Consider the following 13,341-nt stretch of genomic DNA (forward strand, 5'->3'; position numbering starts at 1 on the left):
GTCCAGGGAGAGTTTTCACTGTTGTGAATTTTCTTTGTGTGTTTCTGTCAACTGTATCAGATAGGAGTTGGGTTAGAAGTGAAACATGACATTCTGACTGTGAATCCAGCAGACAGATTCTTGGCTGCCTTCTCAGCTACACTTGAACTTCTGCTAAGCATGTGATGAAAGAGTGTTTTCAACTGCACCAGCTGTGGAGAGGTTAATAAAACAAAGGGGGGGAAACAAAAGCACTCTCAGCAGAAAGCTTCTGGCTCTGTTGATTTTTCTGGTTGCAAATAATATGTCAGAGAACTGGAACCGCTGTACTGTTTGGACCTTAAAATCATTTTAAGCAAGTTAAACTTCTGGATTTAAAGTTTAAGGACAATTAATTAGGAGCAGATCAAATGCATTGCTATATATGTGGGTCCTAGGGCATAAAACATTCTTACATTGCAACAAACAACTGGAAATGAGGAAACTAGTATTTATTTTATTGACACCCTAGATAGCTTCTCCTATGAAGAGGAAAAGGACAGGATTTCAGACAAGAACAGGCACTTTCAGGGTGGTATAGACGTAGAAGACACAGGGTTTCAGATGTTCTAGATATGCAGAAGTCATAGTGATCTTGGCTTGGTGGACTGGGAACAGTGACTTCTGCTTTCGGCCCCTCTTCCTGAGTCCCAGCGCTGGAGCGAAGGGCTGTGGAATGTGGAGCCCTGCCCAGCCTGCTTCTCTGAAGATCTTGTGCAGAGGACGTCAGCTGCTGACCCACGGGGCCATTTAAACTGGAAGGAAGAAGGAAGCGATTCCCTGAGAGACTGACTCCACAGACCCTGCCCCAGAAGGTAGAGAACAGAGTACAGCAGAGAAAGGCCATTTGCTAATCTTCCAGTCTCCTCCTTCCCCGAAGCAAAGGTCCAACACTCAAGATACTCCAGCTATTATCACTTTCCCACGAACTCAAGAAAAACAGGATAAGAAGTGTCATCACTTTACACAGGCTTCCACCAGGAGGAGGGCAGCAAAACCAACCTTCTACTGCTAACTTCACCACTTCCTGCTCAGCTGGAGTCCTGACGGGAAAGCGTTTGGGGGTATGATGAGTGCCACTTACATATGTCATCTAGGAGACACGGTGTTTACTTTTTTGGCTTGAATTAGGGCAGAAAAAAATGTATGAGCATCTCATTTTCTCAATAATAAATAGAACTTTAAGTTATTTCCTTGCCTTGATTTGTTCAAAATCTACTAAATTCATCATTTTACCCATCAGTAATTTCTACTAAAATAAGGAATTGTTTTGGAGTTTGATTACAGAACACCCAAGAATTCCTAACCGTGACTGGTCTCCTTCCCCCCTCTCCTCCTGACACACCCATCTTCCAGGTGATTCAAGTTCACACCTGAGGCTTCTCTTCAGCAATGCGGCCCCTCAGGGAGCCTTCAGTGTGGCTCTTGGCCTTGTTTTGTTTCAGCAGTGGTGCACCATAAACTCACCAGGAAGCAAATATGGGATCTGCAGCACCACAGTGCAATCAGAATTAATAAGGAGCCAGCATCTTGAAGTATCAGGTTTGCAAATGAGGGAATGATTAATCACAACACTGAGGAATAGACCCTTCTACACTGTATTTACAGCAGGATCGTGAATGTTATTTGATTTCCATCGATGTGATGTGGTAGGAGATCTGCATGTACTCAAGTCACATACTAAGTTATCCTTAGGATAAAGTATCAGAGGTGGTGAAAAGCAGTTGGGAAAATGTGGGGAAGATGGTGAGTTGGTTGTACCAGTGAGCAAGAAGCCGAATTGTTTGCAATTATGTTCAATATAACCACAACGTTAAAAAATACCTGTATGTATAACAAGATAATGAGCTTAACTCCTCCTTCACTCTGCAGCTAGCTAATGAAGAAAGCAACATCTAGTGTTTTTTTTCCATCCCTCATCTCTCCCTTGAGAACTTTATAACTCAAACAATATGACCTTCACTTATACATCATTTATCATTTATGAGAAGTCACTGACAATTTAAGAAAAAAGATTTTTAAAAAGTGGTTTCAGCTGGGCATGGCAGTGCATGCTTGTAATCCCAGCCCAGGAGGCTGAGACAGGAGGGTAGCAAGCTGGAAGTCAGCACTGGCAACTTAGTGAGGCTTTCAGCAACTTATCGAGACCTGGTTTCCAAATAAGAAATAAAATTGGGCTGGGAGTATGGCTTGGAGGTAGAATGCCTCTGGGTTTAATCCCCAGTAACACACACACAGACACACACACACACACACACACACACACACACACAGACACTGTTTCAGGATGTGATATCCTTAAAGATAACATTTAAACATCATTCTTAGCAGCAAAGCAAAATCATTTTTAATGTAACTTATTTTTTTGAACCTCACCTTTTTTTTTTTTTTTTTTTTTTTTTTGCGGGTTTGGGGATGGAACTCAGGGACATTTGATCTCCGAGATATACCCTCTGCCCCATTCTATATTCTTTATTTTGGAACAGGGTCTCACTGAGTTGCGGAGGGCCTCACTAAGTTGCTGAGGCTGTCTGTGAACCACGATCCTCCTGCCTCAGTCTCCCAAATGCTGGGATTACAAGCATGTGCCACCACACCTGGCTGAACCACAACTTTATATCTTTAAAATAAGGCTAAGAGTGCCTGGCTAAATATAAGAGACTTGAATATATGTCTTCTAGGCATGTATAAAATGCCTAGAAGAAAGTAAGCAAGCAAATTTAGAATTCTGTCTTGTATATAAGAAATAAAGTGACGCTGAATTTGCTAGCATAAGCTAGTGTAAATTATTTTTCATAATAGGTCTTTTCAAGCCTGTATAATAAGCAAAATTAGCTTCGGGAAGACATTTAGCCTCTATTTCAGAGAACGCTTCATCTTTGCATTCTCTTCAGAATTTTTGGAAGAGTAGTTCAGTGGTCAATAAACGTAAAGAAATTTCAAATCATCTTCGTTTTGGTTTGGAAGAAGTAGAAGTAGCTTAACTATTGGCCACTGAGGCTCTGTGGGTTTCTCAAGAGACAAGATGTGCTGGGCGTGGAGCCTTAGATTGTGGAGGATCAAAATTACAGGGCTTGGAAGAAAATATTATTGTACATGGCCTGACCAAGCATGTTATCAGATACTTAGTGCTGGCTGCCTACCTGGGCAGCACACCAAAAGGGAGCCGAGTGTGGGATGGAGAAATTGTTACTCGGAGGCTGTTCTTCAACACTTAAGCCCCATGTGAGGGAGCCACAGGACAGTGTTTCTTCTACTGAAGTCAGTCTGCATTATAATGCCCACTGTTTTTAGGAATTTGTTGCTTGACTTGAATAATTATTTAAAATTTTAAAAATAAACCCCAAATTAGAATAATAGAAATATCGGCGATGTTTCCAGCAAGTGAGATGTCAACACAAATACCCCCGGTGGCTGTCAGGTTGCATGTGGCTTAGGACTAAACAAAAGAAAATGATGGACTCATTGCAACCTTTGGGAACCTTAAAAGATTTACCAATTTTCCCTTCCACAAGGCTGTGTTCTCTTGTTTGCCTTAGTCTGGCCTTGTTTATTCTAAAATTGTTTCTGAGTATAGGAATTTCTTTCATATTTGGGGGGGGCAATGAAAGCTTTTTAAAATCCTTTTATAATTATATACTGTAGTGAGGTTCGGTGTGACCCACACACATATACACATACCACTTGGCATGTGTTTCTCCAGATCCCACCCTGCTTCTCCCATCCCCACACATGTTAGTGAGATTGGCAGTGATACCTTCATGTGTAGACACAGCATGATTTGAATGGTTTCTTTCATCAGCCCCCCTTTTGCTTCTTGCGTACTCCCTCCCCAAGTCCCCTATTCTATTGGTCTCTCTCATTTATCTAAAGTCCCCTTTGTTTGTTTCCTAGTTTCTTTCCAGCTTCCACACATGAAAGAAATCGAATGACTCTTTACTTTCTGAGACTGGCTTATCTCACTTAGCCTACTAATATTCTCTAGTTCCGTCTATTTTTCTACAAATGATGTAATTTTGTTCTTTATGGCTGAATAAAATTCCATTGTATGTGTATACTACATTTTCTTTATCCATTAATCTGTTGATCCTATAATTTGACTACTGGGAATTATGCTGCTATAATCATGGATGGGCTTTCTATGTACAGACCATGACACAAAGGGTATATGAATATCTTCCCTTACCAGGCCCTGATTCTTTCCTGAGGTTTTTTTTTTTTTTTTTTTTTTTTTTTTGTGGTACTGGGGTTCCTGGAAGCCCTTCTACCTCCGGGCTACACTCCCAGACCTATTTTTACATTTTTATTTGGAAACAGGGTCTCCTAAGCCAGCGTGCGCGTGGCTGGCTTTGAACCTGCGCGATCCTCCTGTCTCTGGCTCCCAAGCGAGGGGATTACAAGTGTGCGCCACCATGCCCGGCTCTTTCCTGAGGTTTTACTGTTTAAAATCATATAAAAAAAAGTAATACCATAGAATAAAACATTAAAATAACTTTCCAGAAACTATATTTTGAAGCATATCCCTTTGGGTCTTATTTGTTTCATTTTCATTTACAAATAATTTCAAGTGGTGAGTGGTTTTTTTTTTTTTTTTGTGGTACTGAGAATTTAACCCAGAGACATTTTACCTCAGAGCTACAATTCCAGCCTTATTTTTAATTCTTTATTTTGAAATAGGGTTTCACTAAGTTGTGGAGGCCCTCACTAAGTAGCTGAGGCTGTCCGCTAACCTGTTGTCTTAGCCTCTCAAATACTCATATTACAAGCTTGGGCAACCATGCCCGGCTAGTGGTGAATATTTTTAAGAAGGGATTTTGTAATCTCTCAATCACATATTTAAAACAAAAGATTTTGAGATGAATATTTTTAACTTATTAATACCTCTCTGTAAAGTTCTATAAATTTGATTTTTAGAATTTGTTTACATTTACAAACCACTTCAAGTATATTTTTTAAAAAAGAGATTTTATGATCTTTCAATCATGTATTCAAAACAAAAGATTTTTTTTGTGTGTGTGTGGTACTGGGGATGGAACCCAGGGGCCTTCTACCTCCATGCTACACCTCCATACCTATTTTATACTTTATTTGGAAATAGGGACCCACTAAGTTGCTGAGAGCCTCCCTAGCTGCTGAGGCTGGCTTCGAACCTATTATCCTCCTGTCTCAGCCTCCCAAGTACTGGGGTTACAAGCGTGCACCACCATGCCCAGCAAAACAAAAGATTTTGAGAAAAACATTTTAAACTTATTAATGTCAGGTACAAACATATATAGGTTTGTCTGATTTTTTCCCCCATAGGTCATCCTCTATGAATAAACTTTTTTACCCTAGAATTATTTATTGAATCACTGATCCAAATTTTAAATTGTCATTCCTCTTTAAAATTTTAAGTTAAGCCAGGCGTGGTGGTGCACGCTTGTAATCCCAGCTCTTGGGAGGCTGAGACAGGAAGATCACACAGGTTCGAAGCCAGCCTCAGCTACTTAGTGAGGCTCTCAGCAACTTAGTGAGATCCTGTTTCCTAATAAAGTATAAAAAAATAGGCCTGGGAGTATAGCCCAGAGGTAGAAAATCCCCTGGGTTCCACCCCCAGTACCACACAAAAAAAATGTTGTTATAGGTTATTCTGTATCAATTATATCTGCTAATAAGATTCACCCAGAAGCTTGATTTTCTCCTCTTCCACCCTCTTTAATCATTGAGAGCTCTCGGTATCTACCACTACCATCAACATCATCATCATCATCATCATCATCATCATCATCATCATCGTATCACTCACATCATGTGTCAGGCTCATTGCATATGTTATTTTTATGATCAGAACAACCCCACGGTGGTCAAAGATAATTCTCAAGATGGTAAATGATGTTCCAAGGGTTTCAAAACTAATAAGCAACGGTGCTAAAATCTTAGGTTTGTCTCTTTCAAATTCTCCACTGTCCCTAATTTTGAAGTAGGTAAAATTATCAAAGTTGAAAAATTTTGGCGTTCTGGGCCAAGTAGTAGTACATTTATTAACACTCATAATATAGCCAATGTGCAAACTCTTTGTCTTCAAAGTATCCTTGCTTGTTTTGTAGAAACTCTGAGGCTATGGGATGCTGTAACACCATAAATTCTGCTGGTTTTGTTCTGTTCTCAAAGCATCTAACTTTCTTCCAGAGAATGGTTCAAACATGTTGGAAGAATCAAGCCTCCTGAATCAGGCAATGCATAATTTAGTTTAAAACTGATACAACAATCGGAAATTCAGCTTCTCCACTGAATCACATTGATTCCATGCCAGAGTCTTGTTCTTTATCCTAACCACATTCATCCCATTTTTTTTCATCTACAGGATTCTCATAGCTTTAAAATCAACTTCTCAAAACACTGTTAAAAGGGATTTGATAACATAAAGGTTAGAAAGGAGAAATTAGTTTTAATGATAACTGTAGGTATCTGGAATATGTAAGTAGCATCCAAGTTCTTGATAATGAAGCCATGCTATTGGGTATTTTCAGAACTATACCAGTGTTCCTCTTGGGATTTTTCAGGAAATATAAAAAGAATATGCTCAGAATAAAAATAAAAGCAGAAATCGGCCCCTACAATGAAAATCAATTATGGAGAGAAAGTGAAAGACAAACAGGAATGTTTAGAAAAATCAGATAACAATGATCCAACACAGAGAGCCCCCAGGACAGAGAGAGGTACAAAGATAAATACTCATGGAAAATAATCAGGGCACAAGGTTATAATTCAAAGCAAATTTTCCAAATTGCACATCCTGTTTAAAATGTGTGTCTTAGAGTTTTACATGAGCCTGGTGCAATGGGAAAGAACACTGGCCGTGGAAGTGGAGGCGCTAGTTTGGGGTCTGGCTCAGCCATTTGTTATCTATGTTTTCTTGGACAAGCTACTCAGGGCCTTGTTTTATTATGTATAGATCAAAGAGTTGCTATTAAATGCCTTCCAGTGCTATTGAACTCAGTCTAGCAATGAGAAGAACTAAAACAGCACCTTATTATATGAAAATATCATATGGCAATATTTTCTTGCATTTATTGATACTGTGCTGGTGACAACCTGCACAGGGCCCAGTGGTTTTTAGAGAACCTATTCATCTAAATAGTATTAGCTTTACTCTTTCACTGTAATAATCATGTTTTTTTTTTTAACATTATGCCTACATTTTCTTAGATTTTATTGTGTTGAGTGCATATTTGATCTTTCTTTTTTTATTTTTTGTGGTACTGGGGGTGGAACCCAGAGGCTTTCTACCTCTGGGCTATACTCCCAGACCTATTTTTGGAAACAGGGTCTCACTAAGTTACCGAGAGCCTCACTAAGTAGCTGAGGCTGGCTTTGAACCTGTGTAACCCTCCTGTCTCAGCCTCCCAAGTTGCGGGGATTACAAGCGTGCGCCACCACGCCCGGCTTCTGATTGTTCTTTCTGATTAGAAACTGACTATGCAAACAGAAGGTTGGGTGTTATCACCGCTCTTGAGGTCTAGATTAAATCTGTGTACAAGTGGACACTACTGTAATTTGAGTCCTTTGTAGAATATAGTTTAGTTTCTGCTTAAAATTTCTCTCTGCCGGGCATGGTGGTGCATGCTTGTAATCCCTGCGTTTAGGAGGCAGAGATAGGAGAATCGTACAGGCTTGAAGCCAGCCTCTCTAGCTTAAGAGACCCTGTTTCCAAATAAAAATATAAAAAAAAATAGGTCTGGGAGTGTAGCCCGGAGGTAGAAGGGCTTCCAGGAACCCCAGTACCACACACACACACACAAAATCTTATTGCCAATGCAGCAAACTCTTTTATCTCTCATGCATAATAATGCATAAAATCTAGTGTTATAATTAGAATAAATTTTAAAATGTCCTAATGATGCATTTAAAAATGTCAAGACTATATAGGTTTTACGGCAGCATGGATAATTTTTTTTTTTCTAGCAGTGAAGTAAAAGATCTTTTCTATTTGTTTTGGTATTTTGTTATGGAAATAGCCATCATTGTCAATGCACTTGAATAGTATAAAAACTCTTACACACACACACACACACATACACACACTTACATACACACAACTGACTATATCAATGGAAGGTACTAAAATTTCGTATGTAGCACATGACCACCGCAACGCTGGTGAATGAGGCTTCTTCATCTACTAGGAAAGACTGGTTGTTAAATAGGCCTCTGTCGGAGTTTGGGAAGTTGGGGTGAGGGAAGTGAGCATAAAAGGGAATCAGTATTACTCTGAAGGGAATTGCACTTGGTCTCCCTGCCTTGTATCTTTTAACCAGCTAATGTCAGGAAGGTCATTGCCTCTCTGAAGCAGAGTATCTTATTTTGTAATGTAAATGTAAACATGTCTTTGTTTGAATATTAATATGAAATCTATATTTTAGAATTGTAATTAGTGGTAAAGTATTTCTGTCCCCTGTCAACTTTTAGTAACTTTTAAATTCTATTTTGGGGTTATTTGGGTGGATTTTTTTTTTTTACTGAAAAAGACAATATTTAAATGAATAAAAGAAAAGTAAATAGGAAGCATTTATAAAGATTACAGGAGATATTCTTATGTTCTGGAATAACAGGTGTTTAGGATATAGGAATTGCTGCTAAGTAAAGATCTAGTCATGAACAAATTAGATTTTCTCTTTATAAGGACAAATGTAAATTGTTAGTTATTTAGAAAGTATTTCTATTATATGAAAGTATTATAAAATATTATATGAAAGTATTTATAAAGAATCACAAAAAAATAGCTTATCGGTGAGGCTGAAGTAGGTCCACAGCAGAAAGCAGAGATAGCAAAAGGTAATCCTCTGTGGCTTCAAACACATTTACAAAACCCAAATGACTTTGGGGAAATGATATCTACTTAAAGATATATATATATATAATGTTTTTTGGCAGGAGCTAGGAAGAATTTCTTCTTACTGGTTTTCCCAACCATCATTGTGTGGGCACATATTAAAGCATCTGATGTCCATTAACATTAAGAGAATCAATAACCAAAGTCACAAAAACATTAGCAATTGAGAGCAGGGACCTCACAATGAGGGGCCCCAAGCTCAAGGTGCATCATCTCGAAGGTGGCCTGGAAAGTGATCACCGTGAAGTGGAAGGATATTGGCCAACAGGGATGCTCTTTCCATTCATTTGAACTCATGTCTTGGTGATCACAGGACCCTCGGGCTGTTGAACAAGTCTTGGGAGAAGTGTGGCCACTTGTGGGCGAAAGGGTGCACAGAGAATGGGGTACAGAGTGCTTCAGAGGATTGGAAAAGTGGGAAAATCCGCTGTGCAATACACGAGATAAAGCCACAGCATGATCAAGAGTCCTTTCCACCGTACCTCTCAGTGTGGGGCTCTAGAAAATATCACATTCATGTATTTTTACTACTCTTTAACTTTTTATTCTATCATATCTGATGATATTGATGAAGGTATGATTTTTCTCATAAGCGGATTAAGAAGCCATTTTGATAAATTCAAATGTTGTGTAATTAGAACTTCTTTTTCTTATGATTATTTTTACATAGAAAATGTAGATAGGGGAAGAAAAAAATCAATCCTTTAGAAATGAAACCCTGATTACCTTAAAATAGTAGAAAAAAGCTGGGGACACATGCCTTGGGAAGCTGAGATAGGAGGATCGCAGGTTTGAGGACAGACTCAGCAAAGTAGAAAGGCTCTCAGCAACCTCGGGAGACTGTTTCAAAATAAAAAGGGCTGGGGTCATAACTCAGTGGTAGGAGGCCCCTAGATTCAATTCCCAATACCACATACACAAAAAAGTAGGAAAAAATGTAAGAAATTGATAGAAAAGTTCATTTGTTTTTGGATACCTAAATGTTTACCTTTTAATTTCATGGTCTTGATTAAATTAATTTTTTTTTTTTTTGGTGGTACTGGGGGTGAAACCCAGGGACTTTCTACCTCGGGGCTATATTCCCTGACCTATTTTATACTTTATTTGGAAACAGGGTCTCACTAAGTTGCTGAGAGCCACACTAAGTAGCTGAGGCTTGCTTCAAACCTGTTCGATCCTCCTGTCTCAGCCTTCCAAGCTCTGGGATTATAAGCGTGCACCACCATACCTGGCTAAATGAATTTTTAAAGTTAGGTATAAATTTAATAAAAATCGAGATTCCCTCTGCATTATAAATGCTATTTTTTTCTGAAAAATAATTATCTTTGTCCGATTTTCTCCACACACAAGTAGGCAGTTAGGGGACACAGACCAGAAGAAACAGTATGTTGTTTTATAAAACTTTCATTTATTTGGAATCATTTAATACACACCAGATGCATATATTATAAAGAGTATTTATATAGCTTGTTAAATAAGAATAAACGCAGATATATGGAAGGAACAGAATAATAAAAATTTAATAGCAGTTACCAGGTATCAGGACTATCTTTTTCAATTGTTTTGACCATATTTTAAAAAATATATTTCAAGCCAGGCATGTGGTATATGACTATAATTCTAGTATGTGGGAGACTGAGACAGTAGGATCATAGGCTTGAGGAAACCTCAGGAACCTATGAGACCCTGTTTCAAAACAAAATATAAGAAACAGCTGGAAGGTGGAACGTCCCTGGGTTTCATTCCTAGTAACACACACACACACACACACACACACACACACACACTTACTTCAAAATATATAATATTAAACTTTCCACATTTCACTGAAGGGAATTTTCTTCACGTAAATGCCTACAGAAGCAATTAGAGTCAACAGGAAACATTTCGTACTGTGCTGTCATGCCACAGTAAAAATATTCAGTTATTTTCTTAAGTCGTAAGTGAATAATTCTTGTAATGTCCATCTCTAACACTATTTTGCTGATATGGACAGGATGAGAGCCCTGTTCGCTGAAACAAAAAGTAAACAAACTTGCACTCCCCATTTACTAGTTACTGTTCTTGTTTCTTAAAATAGTGGAGATAGAAAACTAGCAGCAAATGAGAGTGCATTACAGAGAGCACTTTGAGGATAGGAGGTGGACCAGATTTCTGGCTGTCACTCAGCTGCTGGGCCTTTTGTATTTTTTTTTTTTTTTAAATCCTGGGGATCAGGGCCCAGGGCTCTGAACATGCCAGGCAGATGCTGTACCACTGAGCTCCATCCCTAGCCCTGGGCGCCTCTTATTCATATTCTTGCCTCTCTTTTCTGCTCATAGTATTTCCTGAGTTTTTACAAGTCATTATAAGTATTGTCATGAGAGAAAAAAATTGATGCTCACTAGGAGGAAGGACTCTGAAGAGTTTTAATTGTAGCAATCACTATTGCCTGTTAGATGTCAGGCATGTTACAGAACGTTGTTTAAAGGCTCTTGTTTTTCATTTTTTCCCCCTCTATATTTTAGGCCCTTGTTTTTCTCTTCCATTCAATGCATAGATAAAGAAAAAAAGTTATCAAAATAGTAAGCAATACAAAATTAGGAGGACTAGCTAATGAACTGGGAAAAGTAATTCATTAAAATAATTTGTGAGCTAGAGAGAGCAATTGCACTGACACAGTTAAAATTGAAAAGGACAAATAGAAAATCTGACATTTAGGTTAAATAGTTTCTTGTGTAGAGAATAGTGAATATCTGATTTGGTAGTGAGTGTGAGAAGTACTTTGGGTTTTAATTCAAGTGTGTGGGTTTGCCGCTGAACACCTCAGCCTTACACTCTAGTAATTGACATACAGCGTCCACATCAAGGGAGTTCCTGGTCTAACCTCACTCACTGCCGGTCACACAGGAAGCGCTCTGTGGAGACCTGGGCACCACATTTTAAGAGGGAAGTTGACAGCAAACTGGAACATGTTCAAAGGAGGGATGGTGAAGGGTCTGGAAACCATATCATATATGGAATAACTGGGGACTGTGTTCATTTTGCCTGAGAGAATGACAAGTTGTGTTAACAGTTTCAAAGCCTGCTCTATAGAAGAGGGGGAAGATATTTCTACATAGTTAGGGAATGGAAAAGGATGGGAGAACGGGTGGTGAATTTAGGCTTCTATAAGAAAACCCCTTTGTAATAATTAAAGTCCTTCAATGCAGAGTGACTCAGTGATGGTGAGTTGCTGGCCACGGGGAGCATTGGCAGGGTCTGTGAGCCTGCCTGTCAGAGCAGCAGGAAAAGAGGGCAGGATCAGAGGTCCTTGTAGTCTGAGGTAGACTCCACGACAATCCTTTTCCTGCAAGAAGTATAGTCGAGTCTAGGGTCTATTGGAGAAAAAATAAGAAGCAAGCACTAATAACATATGTCTCGATGACAGTAACCACGTTGTGGAGGGGTGTGCGTTTTCTCAGGAGTGATAGAGTAGAAAAGTTGTATGGAAAGAACAGATTAAACTTTGGCAGCCTCCATCATAAATATCATTTTCTGAAGACTTCCATGTTTGTGTATTTGTGACTGTTCTTTAGTGTAAATCTTTCATTCCCAATGTCATCTGCAGATAGGTCATGCATTTATGAATTGAAAAATGGTGACGGGACCCTCCCTTCCTTGCTTCCTCCTTTACTCTTTCTCTTCTTTCCCTCCCTCCCTTCTTCCTCTCACTCCTCCTTTGCCTTCTCTTGCACTTTGTTCTTCTCCTGTTCCTCCTTCTCCTCTGTTCCTCTTTCACCTATAGGTTCTCCCAAGTTTCTTCTTTTCTGACAAAGGTGCACAGTGTGTGTGTGTGTGTGTGTGTGTGTGTGTGTGTGTGTGTAAGAGAGAGCGAGCGAGCTGAGAATTGAACTCAGGACCTCATGCATGCTAGACTTGTGTTCTACCATTGAGCTATATTCCCAGCCCACATTATCTTTTTTCCTAGCCTGGAAACTCTCCAATCTTCAGTCTGGAGGCTAACAATGGTTTTTGGTTTAGGTTTGGCCTTTCAGCCTTCTCTTGTGCATTGCTGTTGCTGACTCCACAATTTTGCAATCTCCCTGTTTCTTTCTTTCTTTCTTTCTTTCTTTCTTTCTTTCTTTCTTTCTTTCTTTCTCTCTCTCTCTCTCTCTCTCTCTCTCTCTCGTTAAAAAACAAACAGGACAGCATAAACAATGGAAAAATTATCAGTAAAACTTCAAGAAGTCAACTCAGCATGTACTGCACAAGGACATTTGGAATGTTTCCCCCACTGCATGGTTCCAGGCAGCTTTAGTCCGGATGGCTTGGTCCAGCTCACCCTGTGCGGTTTGGGGCCTTTAACTACGGGGCAGGTCATTAACTGGCTGGTGAAGCAGCAGCACATTGTTCTGTTATTTTCAAACCACAACAACAGCCTCTGTGGAATCCAAGAGCCATGAAAATGTAGTTTTGATGCTGCCTGACAG

Source organism: Muscardinus avellanarius (genome assembly GCF_963383645.1).
Source record: "Muscardinus avellanarius genome assembly, chromosome: 8".
Classification (NCBI taxonomy): Eukaryota; Metazoa; Chordata; class Mammalia; order Rodentia; family Gliridae; genus Muscardinus; species Muscardinus avellanarius.